The following is a 17,760-nucleotide window of genomic DNA, read 5'->3' as shown; positions in this document are numbered from 1 at the left end:
ATCATTTAACAAAAGAAGTATAATATGAAAGAATGATGAGGGACTTCTGCGAAGACTGCTTCATGCAAATTCAAAGTTTATTTCTTACCTGACTATTGAAGTCCCTATAAAATAGCATTATAAAGAAAAAAAACCAAAAACCCTGTAACAAAATTCTACAATAAAAATCCATATTAAAAATGGTATCTAATATAGTGTCATAAAGACCAGTAATTGCTAAATTAATGAAAATTATATTTCTTAATAATTTTCAAAATCCTAACTGTGGATCTACTACTGGCTGCTTTACAATTAAGATTATGAGTACAGACTATGTACTAGAACATGGCTTCCTAGATGGTTTGCAAAACTCCTTATGTAATTCCACTGGTTATCCACCAAAAAAGAGGGGTTTGATCTATCAGTTGGAAATTACTCTTTGATCCATTTCTTCCCTTTTAGTGTTTTGACAGCAGACGAATAATTTATTTATTTTTCTTAGAAGATTCAATTTGTCCTTTAAAAAGAAATATTCCACATGTTCACAGTATTTTTTGTCTTAAATTTTTTGTAGTATTATCTAATCTTTACCTCTGCATGCTCTCACATTTCAGAACTCTTATTGTCTGCTTTCCTAAGGGAGTCACTCCTTTTCAGATTTTTGAGAGACATTATTGTTATTTTTTTTTGTCTCATAATCATGTTGTATGTCACTTTTTCTGTATTAAAATATAAACCAAATATCAAATCCCATGCCATTTTATCAACAAAGAACCATTTTTTTTCCTCATGAGAAATATTCATGTTTGCCCCAGCTTTTGCTTTAAAATATATGTTTGATTTTCATGCCTGTTATAAAATTATACTAGACTAGACTAGACTAGAATAAAATAGGAGTCATAGTATCATTAAAGCTGGAAAAGACCTCCAAGATCCCAGGGTCCAACCTTGGACTGAACACCACTTTACCACCTACCATAGCACCAAGTGCCATGTCCAGTTGTTTCTTTGTTTCTTGAACACTTGCAATAATGGTGACTGCACCACTTTCCTGGACAGTCCATTTTAATGCCTGACAAGCCTTTCACTGAAGAAATTCTTCTTTATGTCCAAATTGAAAGATTTTTTTTTTCCCTTATGTATAAAATGAAGTACAACTCGAGTTTTGTCACATCAGTACTGCAAGTATAAATTACTGTAAGATTGTGACAGACTAGTGTCAATGACAGGTTAGTACATGTTAGTGTAACAGGTTAGTTAATGAAAATAGAGGGACAATATAAAAGAAATGTAGATCTCATTTTTCTCAACGTTATGGGAGATGGACATTTTTTATGCCAGTTTCACTAGAGCTTTAATACAAGTTCCAAATTTTATTGGCAGTCCCTGGGCTTCAAACAGCAAAATACTTGGTTCTGTTTCTGCCAGGTTTGTAAGCCTGAAGTACGACATCTTGCAGGGAAGGTTACTTTTCATCTCCCTTTGGGTAGCTTAAAGCTGCAAGTGTCCCATTGAGGACCTTCCAACCTTGTGTGCTGTGAAGTCTTCTCAGTCACCATTTTAGGATTTTTTTCCTTTCCTGCTACCAAGAGCAACGGCTAAAATCTTAGCACTCCCCATAGTTTTTCTCAGTCCTAAACTCTTTGAAGTCCTACTGTAAATTACCCACCTTCCCATCTGTGAACAGTATTAAAAGGCCTGAATGAATTGTTTCGGTATAGAAAAATGTTCTACCCATGATGATTTTCAAAATATTCAGAGTAATCAATTACTTCCTTTGGATACTATGTGAAAAATTTTCACCATCACCTATTAGCAACTCTTCTTCTACTCCCTACCACCACTCTCCAAAAATCTCACAGGATTTCACAAGATGTCAACTAATTAGATATTTGCCATGTGTCTGAACCAGCCTCTAATCCCTCTCCTTCCTTCTGGCTCATGGCGTGTCATCTGTGCTCTAATTTGACTAACTGATCATGTTCTGCCTGATTATATGGCATTAAGGAAAAGGATTAGGGGAAAGAAGACAGTGAGAGAATTAAAGCTGAGACATCTCTTGAAACTCCTCCATGCCTGGAGGAGTTGTGGGAACAGTGAAAATTCATTAAGTGAAATTATATTTTCCAGGTGATAACCAGGAGATAAAGACATTTTTCAAAGACAAAAATTAGAGTTAAAATCACCCATTTTTGGAGAAATGGGATTTGGGGTGTTCCTTATGTGGACTGGGTGAGGCTCTGTCAAAGCAATCCTAAAACATGGATGCACTTTGCCTTGAGCAATCTCAAGAAGCATCTCTCTGCACTTAGTTTTTTAAATGAATGCACTGAATTACTGTGGTTAAATTGACTTGGATTTCAGTCAGGTATTAAAGTCAGCAGGCTAGAAGCCAGTTACTATACACACTCTCAACTTAGTTTTCACAGGATGGGGTGAACAGATTTAAAGCCACCACCGCTGACTGAGAAGTCTTGCTTCCTTTTCCGTCTGCCTTGCTGCCTTCTCCAGCATGTCTGCTACTCCTGCTGAGCTTTTGGAAACTAATTTGTTTTGCTAAAGCAGCACAAAGCAAACAGGATTTTTCTTTTGTTTGTTTGATTGTTGTTTGTCTGGTCTTTGTTCTGTTCTGTTATGGGAAGGGAGCAGGACAGAACACCAAATTTACCAACCTTTTTGGTGGTGAGAAGCCATTAATGAGGGCAGCTGTCTGTGAGGGGGGATGAACCCTTGAAGTCCAGCAAGACATAATTGTTACTGAGTGTGTTTAAATGGCAGGTACTGACTGGGAGCACTGAGAGCTCCAACTCACAACCCCTCATGAAGAGCGAAAAGAAAGTTTCTGTCATACGTGTACACTGATAGCATTTCCCAGGCTTATGTCAGAAAAGCTTGCCTCTGTGTTTGAGACCCATGCCAAAGTTCATTAAAAACCTTGTTTAAAATTTTCAACTGGAATTAGACCCTGAGGTTATACTGGTCAAAAAAATTAAGTTGACGCTTAAGGCCCTCATCCGTTGGACCCAAGCCAGTCTGGCACCTGCAACAACCCAACATGACTTGAAGGCTTAGGGTTTTAAGTAGCTTCGGGATTTGTTAAAGGGGGAAGCCCAGGCCGCTGCAGCCCCTCAGCATGGGCTTTGCCTTTCCTTCAGCATTAAAGGTGTGGGCTTGGTGGGCTTAGATGGGATTGCTGGTCTTCTCACCCATACAAGAGGAAGGGTCACATGGACACAGAGCAGACCAGTCCATGCAGGTCTTTCTGGGGAACAGCCCAATGCAACCTCCAACTCGTGGCACTGTGTTCGGGCTGGGATAGTGATAGTGTTCTTCACAGTATCTAGTATGGGCTGGTTTTGATATGTCCTGGAAACAGAATTGACAACTCAGGGATGTTTTTGCTGGTGTTGAGCAGTGCTTGCACAGAGTCAGGGCCTTTTCTGCCTCTCATCCCACCAGGCAGTAGGTTGGGGATGCACAAGGAGTTGGGATGGGACACAGCCAGGACATCTGACCCCAACAGACCACAGAGATATCCCATACCATAGGGCATTGTGACCAGGATATAAAACTGGGGCAAGAAGGAAAGGGGGAAGTTCTGAGCGATGGTGTTTGTCTTTCCAAGTCACACTGCACATGGTGGAACACATCTTTCCCGGGTATGGCTGAACACCTGCTTGCCCATGCAATGGACAATGAAGGGGTTTCTTGTTTTGCCTTGCTTGTGTGGGTGGCTTTTCTTTTACCCATTAAACTATTTGTCACTTCTACTTTTCTGATTGTCCTCCCCTTCCCTCTGTGGGAGAGTGAGCAGCAGTTGCATGGGGCTGAGTTGCTGGCTGAAGTCAAACCATGACAACAGACTGGAATGAAATGTGGGCCAAGGTTCACTGTAGACAGCTTGGACGAAATCAAAGAGGAGATAGCAAAGCAGTGATCTGGTTTGCCCAGAAATCTGCTTTGACAGCAGTGGAAGGGAGTGACTGCTTGTCATGGCTCTTTACGTTCACAAGGAAATGGTGAAGACCAGTTGTTTATTACCCTGAGCCTTTCCCTGGACATTTACAGACCTTCAGCTAAACATGCGTTGTGAGCACCAACAGCACTTGCTCAACTTCTTCCTCTCCTGGTCTCATCAGCCACATCACAGCAGTGATCCTTGCATCCCAGCAAGATCTACCTCATCTTCTGGTTCAGGCATCTATAGATCAGTGTTGCCCCTGTGTTTCTGGACCTCGGTAAAATGCTGCTACTTAACTCAGAGCTGACCTGGGCTCCAGGTCTGTGACAGATGAGGAAAGCCAAGTTTTAAGTTTTGTAAGAGCTAAGTGTGGAACATCTTTAAATTATTAAACTGTTACATGCTATTAATGGGTTAATCTAAGAGACATGGCAAGGACAGATGAATAAAACTAAAGTTTTAGCTGCAATTTTCAGTATCTACTTAGTTCTTGTCCTTGTTTAACCATGCAGGGCTGCAGATGTAACCAAACTTACATCTAACCACTACAGATGCTGAACTCATTGCAGATCCCTGCTCTTCAGAAGGTGTGGACCTGAGCTGCAGATAATGTAGTGTACACTACCTATAAACTGCAATTAAGGGAATTCATAAGTTTTATGGTATGCTTCTGCTGAAGCTATGAGCAAAATAAATGACTGAATGAACAAAGTCTCTTTATGTTAGTGGAGACCGAATTATCTAACGAATTAACAATAAATGCCTTGCTAAATTAAATCTTATTTTCTTCAAATAGCCACAAGGAGTGTGAATATTCAGCAGCAAGCTGATTGCATAAAAACAAAGACATCTTAGTCAAATGCCAAAAATTACAAACAAGGTATCATTTAACATCCTGATACTCAGATAAGAGTAGATGAATGTGATTCAGACTTTACATAAGCATTCTCTTTTCTCTTTGCAGGAAATCAAAGGCACATCTCAAAGAAAAATGTTGCTTCAAGCCAAAAATATTATAGTAATAAAACAGGATTTTATAATGAAATATGTTTGTATCTTTCTGTATAATACCTGCTTCTTCTCAATGAAATACAGCCTACTGCTCACAATATTACATTGCCCATAGCTATTTTCTCTTCTCCCCTATGGATATGCACATACACGTATGCATGCTTTCCTATCTAACATGGAGGTGCTCTCATCCAGTGCTTTCACACATCCTCAAGGGCTTTTTCAACTAATGGAACATGCTGCATCCTTAGGCAGACATGAAATATTCAACACCTTACAGAGGTTATGCAATCCTTTTTTTTTAATATGTAATTAAATTACTCTGGTTTACACGGATTAAAAAATTCATAAACACTTCACTCAGTTAAATTTACTAGTACAATGGAGTCACTCCATGTAATCTCTCTATAACTTTCTCATAGTGGCAGGGACTTTTTTTTTCCTTTTCTCTCCTCCAGAATAACATGAAGAGACTGATGTGAAATTTGTCATCCTTTTGTACCTTTTTTTTTCTTATTACAGAAGCAGCGGTGTCTGAAGTAAGTTGTCTGAAAACACTAATCCAGCTGATTTACTGGATGCCTTGTCCCCTCATCCACATTCCCCCCATATATCCAAGCTCTCATTCCCCAGCCCTCGATGCTCGTTCGCCAGAGGCAACTCTACCGCAGCTCTCTATCTGAAGGCTGGCTCCCAAGTTATCACCAAACCAAGTGTATTGCAGCTGAATTTTTCCAGACATTTTTTTGTGGTGGTGTGAGAATAGTTTTATTAATTTATTAAGTTATTTTTGTAAGATTTTAAAGTTATTTTTATAATGGTTTAGTTCACTGTATACCCCTGTGTTCTGCATTGGTTTTCCCTTCTGCATTGGTTGTTTTGTCTATTGTAAAACCAGACGTTTTCTGTCATTCATCCCTTCCCTGCACCTGTCTCTGTCAATCCCCCCCCCCCCCCCCCCCCCCCCCCCCCCGCTCCTCGTGGTCGCCTGCCTGTCACTCAGAGACCCTTTCCTGGCTTCTAGAAAACTCCGGGAGGGGTGCCGAGTGATAGGCTGGGGCCCGGGAGATCCCCTCCCATCATTTTGTGGTTGGTCCCCAGTTCCATGGTTCACACCCCCGGTTAACCCCCCGATTCCTGTGACTGGCTGACCGGTTGTCGCCACCCCTGTTTCCACCCACCCTTAAAACCTGTCGCACGCCTGGCCTCAGGGTCTCTCCTGTGCAGCAGGTTATGGGAGAGAGCCCTCGGGGCACTCTCCTCTCCAATAAAACCTCATTTTTGCCCTGCTCAAAGAGTCCGCCTTCTTCCTACTGCCGAGGTCGTGATTGCGTCATCTCCGTGCCCATCGCAGGGCAGAAGGAGGCTTTCTTACCTAGCCACTTCGTCCTACCACGCTGCTGCAGTGACATCTACTGGACTGAGCTAGCTATTGCAGCGTGATTAACACGCGATTCGGACACTGCGACAGCGGTCTGGCGCCCAACGTGGGGCACCCCCCGGTCACGAGGAGGACCCCACGGCACGGATTTTAAGCTGTCCCGGACAGCTGAAGCTATTCCTGGATGTCCCGCTACCACCGGTGGCAGCGGATCTTAGAGAGCCCGCTCCCAAGGGAGAGGAGGACAACCCGCACCCATAGGATCCTCCTCAGGCAGTTGGACCCACAACCTCAGGTTTTGTCTCGTTCCAGGAGGGGGTAAGTTACCCTTCGTGAGGGGACTTGCTTTTTGAAGGGTGCTCCGGGGTTCGGAGGCCCTAACTTTGGGAAGGGATTCCCCGGGAGTGGGGGGGGTCCCAAGCTGCGCAGCTCGGGGGGGTGGCAGTTTGCTCCATTCCCCCGCGGGAACTCTCCTCGGAACTTTTGACTTTCGTTTTCGTTTTTTAAACTTTAAGTTAAGGGCAGTGGTCAGGTCGGGCAGGGAGCCCGAGAATTATAGGACGCTGCATTTTAAGTTCACTGCAGCTCCCCGGGTCTGGTTTTGGGAAGTGATTACCCGGTTTTAGGAGATTTATTCTGCTTTTTTCTTTCGTTAAATTTTGATTTTGCCTGAGTGTTAGTGGGGAGCGACAGAAAGAAATCGTTAGAGATATGGGTGTTAATCTCTCGGTCGCTCAGAAGGCTTTGTATTATAGTTCTAATTCTGTTGTTGAATTAGCCCAGTTAAAAGTTTCAAAGGGCGAGATCAAAAAGTTTGTCAGATGGCTGTTCCTATACTTCCCACAGGCGTCTCCGGAGCAAATATACAGCCCCAAATTTTGGCAAGCTGTGATTAATAAAATTAATAATTTGGCACTCTCAGGGGACAAACAAGCCTCCAAATTCCTCAATTTGGCTTTGCAGCTTTCAGCTGCTGTTACAAAAATGAATAGGAAAGTGCAGAAACAGCCAGGTCCAAGACAACCTGCCCTTTGTTCTCCCTGTCCCTCTGTCTCTTCTCCTCGTCCCCAGAAGGGAATTCTGAAGGGAGCAGCAGGACCCCAACCTGCTGGCTCGGGCTCCCCCAGGAATTTTCGACCCCCCCGCCTGGGCAGTCCTAGCCAGACTGCTCGGGGCTTCTTGGGCAGCCCTGGCCGGGCTGCTCAAGAATTCCACCCTTCCCCATCTTCCCCAGTTAATAAACCTCGTGTTAGATTTAGTCTAGCTGAGACTCCCCAACCACAAAATGGCTCCCCTACCCCTTATCCCCAAGATGGAGGAGACCGCATGGCACAGTTCTCCCCATCCCCCTATCCTCCTTCCTTCAATCCCTTTCTTCCTGCCCTTGATCAGCCCAACCCCTTCCTCTCCTCAGCCCCTCCTATCTCCCAAAAGACTCCACCCATGCTTCCTCCTTCTTCCAAGACCACTCCCACAGCTCCTCCCAGCTACTCCTCCCATGGGAACGCCCACATGACATCAGTGGGTTCCCAGACCACACCCCCCACCGAAAGACACGCCTCCTGGGCTTCCGGTTCCCACGCTCCCCTGCCCGGTTCCCACGGTGTGGAATGGCTGGGGGGGGGGGGGGCGGGGGGGGGGGGGGGGGCGGGGGGGGGGGGGGGGTGTGGGGCTGGAGCCTGTTTCTACTGAGGCCCAGCTGTCTCCCTCTATTCCCTCATTAGCCCCAGTCACTTACAAGGGCTCCCGAGGAGGGCACAATGTCCGAGCAATCCACCACCCATTTTCACAGGCCGTCATCATTTTTTGAGTGGAAACGATAATATAAGCCCTTTCCACCAATTTCCATATCATTTACCAGACTTCTCTTATTTTTTTCAGGTTTTGTTAAAGATGTCCAGTGGGCTCAATCGTTTTTGTGGGTGTGTGACACACCTGGATGTACTAGCAGGAGGTAGAAAAACTTTTTTTTTTTTTTTTTTTTCCCTTCAGAAAGCCAACCTAGAAAAGAGAAGAGATACAAAATCCTGTTCAGGCCAAATGAGGACTATTAACTAAGAAGGCATGGGGACAGAGATCACACGGTGAAGGACCACTCTCTTGTGGACAGGTAATTCTGTACTTGTACAAATGCTTTTCTTGTTCTACTTATTCCTAGAAATAGGATACAGGCTAACTGATTCTATGGACTGATCAAAAAGGACAGAAGTACTTTCATCTCTTATAAACAGAAAGATTTAAAAAAAAAAAAAAAAAAGAGAGAGAAAGAGGAAATGGCAAATAGTTCTCCAAGTAGCAGTACGTTGAGTTCTGGTTTGCCTGGTGTCTGATATATTTAAGACTTCATCTAGTCTGTCATAATGAATTAAGATTGGCTGGTAGCTTCAAAAATTATTAGACAGTGAACAAACGGAGAAGTGAACACAGAGGTGGATGGGCAAGACAAAAATACCTCTCTCTCCAATCTATACCTAATCAAATTTTAATTAAAGTTTCTCATGAAAGTCACCTGGGTGAGAATCCTGATTTATACTCCCATGATTTAATCATATCATCATCTGACTTTCTGATTGAGAAGTTTAACTATTATTTTAAGTGTAGAGCAATTCCCACTAAGTCTCTTGCCTAAGCATCAAAAGTCCTCAGGTGCTGGTTTTCCAAGCTGAAAGTAATATTTTAGAAATAAGTATGTAACGGATTTTATTTCCTCCATGATGATTTACCCCCCATTACTAAGTTACATGAATGAATACATTGTGTTCATAAAGAGTGACTACACAAAACAATTCATAATCAGACAAATCCTGAATTTGGTTACAAGAAGATGCCTCAGTTTTCTTTTTTCTTTCAGCTTCTCCTCTTTAGCTATATTTTAAAATCAGAATGTTCATTTAATGTCCTTAGTGACTTTGTACTGAGTAAGAGTGATGAGGTTGCTCTGGGGGCAGGTGAGAATAGGAACAAGCCCATGCAGGGCTGTTCTTGGACCCCAATAAAAAGGGCCTGACGACAAAATATCAATAATATAGTTGCTTTAATTAGACAGACTAGAGCAAAATATATGTAGTGAGTAGGGCACAGGTGTTCATACAGCATCAGAGCTAAGACTGAATGGAATTTCCCCATCGTGCTATGCAGAGCTGATCATGCCTGTGGAGGGAAGGTCTCCCTTCTCAGCCATTTCAGCAAGTGTGTAATACAATAATTGTACTGCATACAAGAAAACTACTGTGTTCCTATAGGATGCTCACACATTAACTTCTTGCTACCCTTCTTTTAGATGAAGTCAAAGCTAGGCAGGAGCTGTGGTCAGCAGAGTCAGGTGGGAGCTGCCTTCAGGCTCTCCAGGTACCATGAGCTGGTGGAGCTCATCCCGCAGTCAGTGGACATAGATGGCACAGTGGGGCCTGGAGGCCATGCTGGACATTCAGCCCAGTGCATACTGTACTGTGCCTGCTCAGGTGTACTGCAGCTCAGGTGTACTGCAGCTGATTCCGTCCTCAATGAGCAGCGCTGTCCTGATTACACAGGAGAGCACCACCCCTTGATCCATGTAGAGTTTACCTTTCCCAAAGTTGTAAGTTGCGTATTTTATTAATAACACAGGGACTTCTAAAGCCCTAAGTATGAGCCCTAACAGAGCAGGTGAATCCTGTCCAAGATCACCCACTCCTTGAATGCAAAGTCTTCAGCTAAACTCCCTGTACAGATGTGTGTCTTTTAAGGTTTTCCTCTGCACTTTCCATTTAAAAATAAATTGGTACATATGAAGTGTACATGAATCATTTAAAAATGTCACTAGGGAGTTACATTAAAGGGTAATGTAATACTCTGTAAAAATTAGAAATAAATCCCCTAGCACAGAAAACTGCTGTACTGCAGAACAGCAATTACAAGCAAACAAAGGGAAACAATAAGATTCTTGAATATTCTGGCTGTATCTCCAAACCTAATTAGTTCAGCCTCGAACAACATCAAAGAGTGCTTCATTAATGAACCTCTGAATCATCTGCACTCATCTGTGACTGATAACCATGACTCAGTTCTACCAGTGACGAGGGTGAGATGGTTTGGTAATGAAGACATTAAATTGCCCACTATCTCCAAGTTCTGCCATGAACTTGGGCAGGCTGTCATCTCTGCATCCCAGTTCTTCAGTGAAAGGCAGTACTCCTTAATACTGTGACATTTATATTTCTCAGAGAATGGATCATGCATTGCAAAGAGCCTTGAGCCCAGCAGTCTCCTAGGTAGTCCTGGAGCACTTGAGAATGCAGGGAAAGCATTCACAGACGGGGGTCCTCAAATACAGAATGACCTAGTGCTCCAGATATGTCACAAGGATGATATTTGGAAGTGTCTAAGTTGTAGCAGTTGGAAAAACAGGAGCATGGTTTTAAGGAAATTATATTTAGGAGTTCATAGGAGAAGAATGAATAAAGGGGAAGAAATAGTGAGCAGAGCTAAGTTTAAATGAAGAGAGAAAAGGCTGGGGTAACTCAGGGAAAGAAAATAAAGTTGCTATCAGATTGTGCGGAGGCAGATTAAAGAGAAAAGTGAATAGAGTAATTCTGATAAGGAAACCAGAGAAATCTGTTTAATGAACAGAGGAAAAAACTACCTCAGATAGTTAATTAAAACAGTACTGCTCCTGTAAGATACTAGGTAAAACTAATAACTACAAATGCTGTTGTGTTCAGAATTATACTGATGACAACAGTACATTTTAGCTGCTTCTTTTCTTGCAGAGACACATCAATAATACATACTTTAATTACATTCAACTACAGAACCTATGTATTAGAGCAGTGACACTTTGGTGATGGATAGAGGTGTCCAACAATTTGTCATTTTGCCCAGTACAGTACAGGGGCAGACCCAACTTACCTGTGTAGAGCTATAAATACCATTCTCTAAAGGAAAACTTCAATGTATGCATTTAAAAGTGCATTCCATTAAACATTAGGAAGTCCCTAAGATAAATACTAGGATGAATTCTGGCCTCCTCATTGTAACTAAGATATACTGTTAGATGTATCTGAAGCACAAATAGTCCAAAGGGTGACAACAACAAACCAGTGGAGATGATACTTCTATGACAAAAAAAATGCTGCAAAATCAAAGATCTGCTAACCTGAAAATTAGCAAAAATAATGAAAATATAACACTTCAGGAAAATGTTACTACAGTTTCAGAAATTTATGCACTCTAAGCAGGTTTATCTGATTTTTCTAATGCTCTTGTAAGTCCATCAAGAAAACAAAGCTGAAGCTGTCTTTATATCATGTATTTTCAAGTGGCATCAACAATTCTGAACAGGTTTTGTTGCATATTGGCATATGCCCCTTAACAGTGCTCTACTGCTAACACACTTTTCACAGTAGAAGAATGGTAAGATTGCCTGCCTGAGAAGCTGTCAGGGAAAAACCTGTTTACTCTAGCATATCATAAAATACAAGTATAACAAACTTTTCTGTTGGTTTTAGATTTTGAATATAGCTGGATCTGACAGCAGTTCCCTACATAACAAATTTTGACTGTCAGTTTAGATATTTTAAAATTTACTTGTTGTGAAACTAAATTGAGATAGCAATGTTGGCTTTTCATTTCTTTTTAAGTATGAAATCTAAGGTTAAAATTTCTTCAACCACAAGTACTCTAACTGGAGAGCAGTAACTGATTGCTGTTTGACACCTGAAACAATCCTGCATGGCAGGAGTAGAACTTACTATTTTCCTTTTCCTTTTCATCTTTTTTTTTTTTTTCTTTTTGCTTGACTGCAGACAAAGACTTTTTTTTCCAGATTTTGCTTCTGGTGAGAAAGATATTTATTTAAATGTGAAATATCAGAAGTCAGCTGTATAGGCTATGTCTGTGACATCTGGCAGGAGAATTTCCAAGGTCATCTTCAGGATATGATGGCATGCAGCTTGTGTTGGACACTGTCTTGTGTGGAGGTAGGAGTGTTGAAGAGTGGCTGCTTTTATATAGCTGGGCATCTGGTCTCTGGCCCTCCCTCCAGTCCTCGCAACAACTTCATATCGTAGAGTTTCCCACACCCACAGGTTTGTCCTCATCGACTTCTGGGGTCTGATGTAGCTCAGGGCCCACCCATACCCTCATGCACAGAATCCCTTTAAAACAGCCAAAGGGCAAGAGGCAGCTTTTCCATTTCTGGGTGCTAGTGATGCTAATTCAAGGGAAAAGTGCCAGGAGGGAATCCTTTCCTTCCCTGCTGCACAGAAATCTTGATGCTGGATAACCCAGACCTCTACAGCTGCCAGAGCATCAGTCATGACAGACATCGACAAATGGGTTAGGAACACAGTTCAGAGAGGGCTGTGTGACATAGAATGGCCCCACCAGGGACAGTCAGCAAGTGATACTTTCAGACCCCCTGCTTCTGCCATGCACTAACCCCCTTGTCAACCCCCCAGATTTCTGCCAGACTTCTCTAGTCCTATAGCCGAGCTCCCATATGTGCTTCAATCCCTGCAAAGTCCAAGTCATAGGAGGCAAGGCCTCTCTTCATGGGGGAAAGCTCCATGGGGGTGACTCATATGGGGTCAGAGAGACCCCATGACAGAATGGCAGTATGAACAGTGCCCCTACTTACTGATCCCACTCCTTTTCTGGGATGTCTTCAAAGCTCTCCTCACCTCCTAGCTCACAGCTGAGTGAAACCTTTGCAGGCATTTTGGAGTCATGCATGGCCCTGATGGAGCCTGTGGTGACGTTTGTGCAAGGAAGCCCTCCTATCAATGGAGTGTTCAGACGCTTCTGTCTTTATAGTGCTCACAGCCTGTGCCAAACTCTAGTTCCTTTTAGACATCTGCAAGTTGCTAAATCTAGGAAACTTCTGTGTGCAAAGAGGTGTTTGGAGAAGAAACTACTTCTGAGCGTTAGCTTTCACAGAGAGCTTTTTGGGTACAGAGTTTCCTGACTCCTGCAACCTACTTCCCACCTTTGTTGCTGCATTTCTGAGAGATACCTCTAAGCTATCACCTGATGTCAATGTGGAAACACTGCAGAAAACTGAGCCAGATTTATTGGTTATGCCCCTTCTACCATTCAGATGTCCCAAACCAGTCGCTGAAGTAGAAGGGACCACAAGAGACATTGTATATCCTAGGCTCAGTTACTTGTTTGTAAGGCCAAGATTTTTTGACACCAGTGAAGCAAATATGAAAAGTCTCTACTGGAAGCTGTCCATGTAAAGGAAACTTTCAATGCTGAAGAGATCATAAGGAAGTTGGTTTATGTCAGTCCCGTTAGTCTCTGCCAGGGAACCGGGTATCTAATATTTAGTTTTACTTTACTTCACTCCTCAAATAAAATTGTCTTATGGACAAGTTTCTTCTCCTTTCATCCCCAGACCGCAAGAACCACCAATCAGACACAAATGTGGCTTTGTCTCCTCAAAGGGCCATGCAGAGCACTGTAACATCTTATTTTATACTTGCTCTATCATCTTTCTTTGAAAGCCCATTCATGTTGGCTTTTGTTTTTGTTGAACATCCTCAATCTTTCCCTTCTACAAGTCTGAGCTCAGAGAACTTGAAGCATTTATCATCATGTGAGATTGCACTGGAGTGATGTGAGGTGTTACCACTGAATAATTTTTCGTTCTCGGTAATCCATCATATAAAGTGAGACAGTGCAAGCAGCACAAGTTTTGTGTGGCAGCAATACAGTTCTGCAGTGGCAGAAAAATAAGATTAAAAGATAGTATAGTAAATCTTGTAATTCTTTATTCATCCTTAACCTTGAATATAAATACTAGATGGACCCCTCTCCCCTTATCGAGCTAGTGAAGAAAGAGAGGTGACTTTTTTGAATGAAAAGGAAGATGCTGTGACTAAAATATTTTATTGCTTTTTCCTGTCAATAGTATTCCAGAGAGAATATAAGTTTAACAAGGCCAGAATTTTTGGTCAGTGAGACATGGTAGTAGATGCATGGAAGTGCAGTGAATTTGTGAGGGAAAACAACGGATCAGCTCAAGCTATTTCATGTAGAGTGGAAGTCCACTAGAACAGACAAATGCTAAAATGGATGGGTATCTTTTGTCCTGTATGAGTCCCTCCTGGGAACTAAAAGTACAATTAGGACAGAAAGGGCTGTTCCCAGGAAGGTAGAATAGTCATTCATTGTTCAAGTGAGCAGGAAAAAAAAGTGTTTTGTAAAGATTGTTTCATTCTCTGCAGCTTTTGTGGTGCAGTATCACTCATTAATATTTGCTCTGTTATTTAAGTCAAAGACAAATATTTTAATCAAAATATAAATCTCACTGAAGTTTAAACACAGAACTGAGGAGGGTTAAAAACTCATGACATAAACGCTTTGATATTAAAAATAAATCTTGTAAGAAAAAAAGCTATATGAAAAATACAATTTGAAGCAAACAAATTTGAAGCAAACACATAAACCATCTTGTAAAAGTGCCAGAATTATCAATATACTTCATATTTAAAAGGATAAATTGCTCTCCACAGCAATAAAACCTGAAAATGCCATGGCTCCTATCCACTAGGCAATGACCCAGGGAATCACTATTGGACTGGAAGGCTGGAGTTATAAGGACACATGTTCCTTAATGCACTCTAAGAAAATCACTGCCTTAATCAAAGAGCTACATTTTCTCCCCCCTTCCAAAAGGGGGAGAAAAGCAGAGAAATGAACAAAGTATGAAAATGGATGGAGAGCAACGGAGAGGGAGTACAATCCAGAAGAGCACTGGAATGAGGAGAAGACTGACAGTTACACAGCAACTTTGTTTTCCTTCTCTCAACAAGAGAGAGCAGAGTTAATGCTCTCTTAATAGGAGAGAGAGAAGAGTTAATGCTCTCTGTCTTGCAAGAGATAAGGACCCAGTCGAGGATCTCAGATTGGAGCAGAACTAAATGAATGTTTCAAGCTGAAGAATTGTAAGAAGAAAATGTTCAGTGAGAGAGACTAGAGACTGTAAACATGGAAAAAACCCAAAAGAATGAAAAATGACAGAAGTTTTTCTGGTGAAGATGTAAAGAAAAGCATGGATTTTGAAGGATGTTGAAAAAGTAAAGTTGATCACGAGAAGCCTAAGGCAGGTCAGAGAACTACCCAGCTGGAAATTTGAATTACTGAAAATACATCTGAAATGCAGGGACAATTACACAAAAGAGGGACAGAAAGAAAGAAAAATGAATTTTAGTTGTCTTAAGCTAAGGAAGAACAGGCCTAAACAATATTCCCATGTCTCCATTGCGAGGGTGATAGAGTATGACAAACTGTGTACCTAATGCTGGCTTTTATCTTGCACTTAAAATGTAGGCAGATAGGGCCTCCTCCTGAAGGCTTTCAAAAGTACACTCTTCACTCCACTAGATATACAGGAGACATACAATTTACAAGAACTAATGAGCTAGGAACAAAAAATTGAGGCAAAAATCTGGTTTCTGAGTTACTCAGTCTAGATCTGTGTACCTCGTCCTGCTGCCCTTCCCCCCAAAATTTGGGCAGAGGAGTAGACATAGGTCTATGAAGCAAGATTCCAGAAAAGAAAGAGAATTAAAAATACTTGCCAGCAATATGCTGACTGAGGAATAGAAAGACTGCAGAGCAGACAGGATGTGGAAAGGAGTGGTGAAACAGGGAGAAGCTGATGAAAAGAGCCAGTGACGAGCAGAAGAGATACTTTTGTACCTCAGTTACTCAGAAGGATGACAATACCTTCAGAAACAAGTCAAAATTTGACTTCAGTAGAGCTTAGCAGAGGATCCCAAGTTTTTCATGCCCTGGATATATCAGTTAAGCAAGAAATGGTTGTACCTTAGTAATTCAACTGAGACATTTTGAATCACATAAACTCAGATCCAGTTCTAAATTTCCCTTGTGCACTTTGAAGAGTATTTCCATTTGGATTTGATTCAGTACCATTATTACTTTTACTGGAACTCCAGTGCATATTGAGATATGGAGATATTCCTAATTTTTAATGGCATTTTTATTCATACTTAATGGTTATTAAAGAGGTGGATGTTATAGGATTTATTTGAATTGGAACTTACTTTGTCAATGTAAGCTATAGCACTTAAGATCAGGTCATGTATACATTTGTCAACATTGTGAAGATAAATGAAAGCTGATTATACAGATTAGAGAGTAAAATTTGGTTGCAGTTCTGTAGACAAACCTACCCCCCTGCAAAGCATCAAAGATGACTTCTCTAAGAATCATTCTCTAAAGGAAGCAAATTTTTTATTACAACAACAAAACAAAACAACAACAACAACAAAAAACCACCACAACCAGACCTGTTATAAGTCTAAGGCATCAGAGATGGTTACTGCAAAAGTGCAGTTTGGTTAAAATCTGTTGAGAAAGTCAGTCTACCATGTTTTCACAGCAGTTCTCACTATTCACTACTGTTGTGGTGAGCTGAAAACAGCAGTGTATAATCACATCCTGCTCTGACGTAAAAATGGGCTTTTTAAATTTAAAATAGCAGTTCTCACACTGCCTTCTCACCAGTAGAATATTTTAAGCAGTACTGCATACCATGGTGCTCCATGCTATGATCTGTAATACTAAAATTCAAAGAGTAAGGAAAAGAGATGCCTTAACTAAGAAGTAATATGTTATCGATTATTTTACTCTAAAGTCTTGACCTCCATAGGAACATTGTCATAAGAAATTGGGTGGGATAATTATGAAATAGTATTTTATCAGTGGAAGCCTTTTTAGATTCAGCCTGAAGAAAATACATGAGATCACCACACCTTTCAAAAAACCTCCAGTCTATCCCGTTTGTGTTCACTTAAAATCAGTGGGAAGTAACTAAATGACACATCAATTTTTAATCAAAAATATTTTAGCTAAATATATTTCATTGGGAAGCTACAACAAAATGAATTATACAGTTCTTTCACTGTACAACTCAGAAGAGAATATTTAATAACACCATGCAGCATGAATTGTGCTTGCATAGTGATTTGCACAGGATGTCTTAAGGAAAATTATACATAAAGAGTAAAACCCCACAAATTTAGATCATTGAGTGGAAGCCAAGGAGAACAAATAAAATTTAGGGCTGGATTTATAATCAGAAATTGAATCAACAGAAGAAACGTCAGTAGGCAATATGCTCCAGATGTAAGAAATAGTACCCCAGCAAATCTCTAGCTTCCAACAAATGTTATCATACCATTAAAACAGCTGAAAAAAATAGCACAGTTATTACCATACTGACATTCTGCCACATATGTGAACAAAAGGCAGTGGGTTGTGCTAGGTTAAAATAGCACAAGAGATGAAAAGTAATATAGTGCTTTTCATAACAGACATACCGGCTGAAAAATGGAATGATGAACAAGAAGATACTGAACTGTGGTAATCTGTGTTAGTTAACACGTGTGTTGAGGTCCTTGTAACAGACCAGAAATTGACT

At 41.3% G+C, this 17,760-nt stretch overlaps 1 long non-coding RNA gene across 1 annotated transcript; it reads left to right on the top strand.

Annotated features, from left to right (window-relative positions):
* Positions 1–6,182: 6,182 nt before the first annotated feature.
* Positions 6,183–17,396, top strand: LOC120749696 (uncharacterized). Its single transcript, XR_005699748.2, has 3 exons — positions 6,183–6,650; positions 8,325–8,442; positions 14,828–17,396. It is a non-coding gene; the product is annotated as an uncharacterized LOC120749696 (long non-coding RNA).
* The last annotated feature ends 364 nt before the right edge of the window (positions 17,397–17,760 follow it).

The sequence above is a fragment of the Hirundo rustica genome, chromosome 2 (assembly GCF_015227805.2).
Source record: "Hirundo rustica isolate bHirRus1 chromosome 2, bHirRus1.pri.v3, whole genome shotgun sequence".
Taxonomy (NCBI): domain Eukaryota; kingdom Metazoa; phylum Chordata; class Aves; order Passeriformes; family Hirundinidae; genus Hirundo; species Hirundo rustica.
This window is presented reverse-complemented; position numbering and strand designations above follow the sequence as displayed.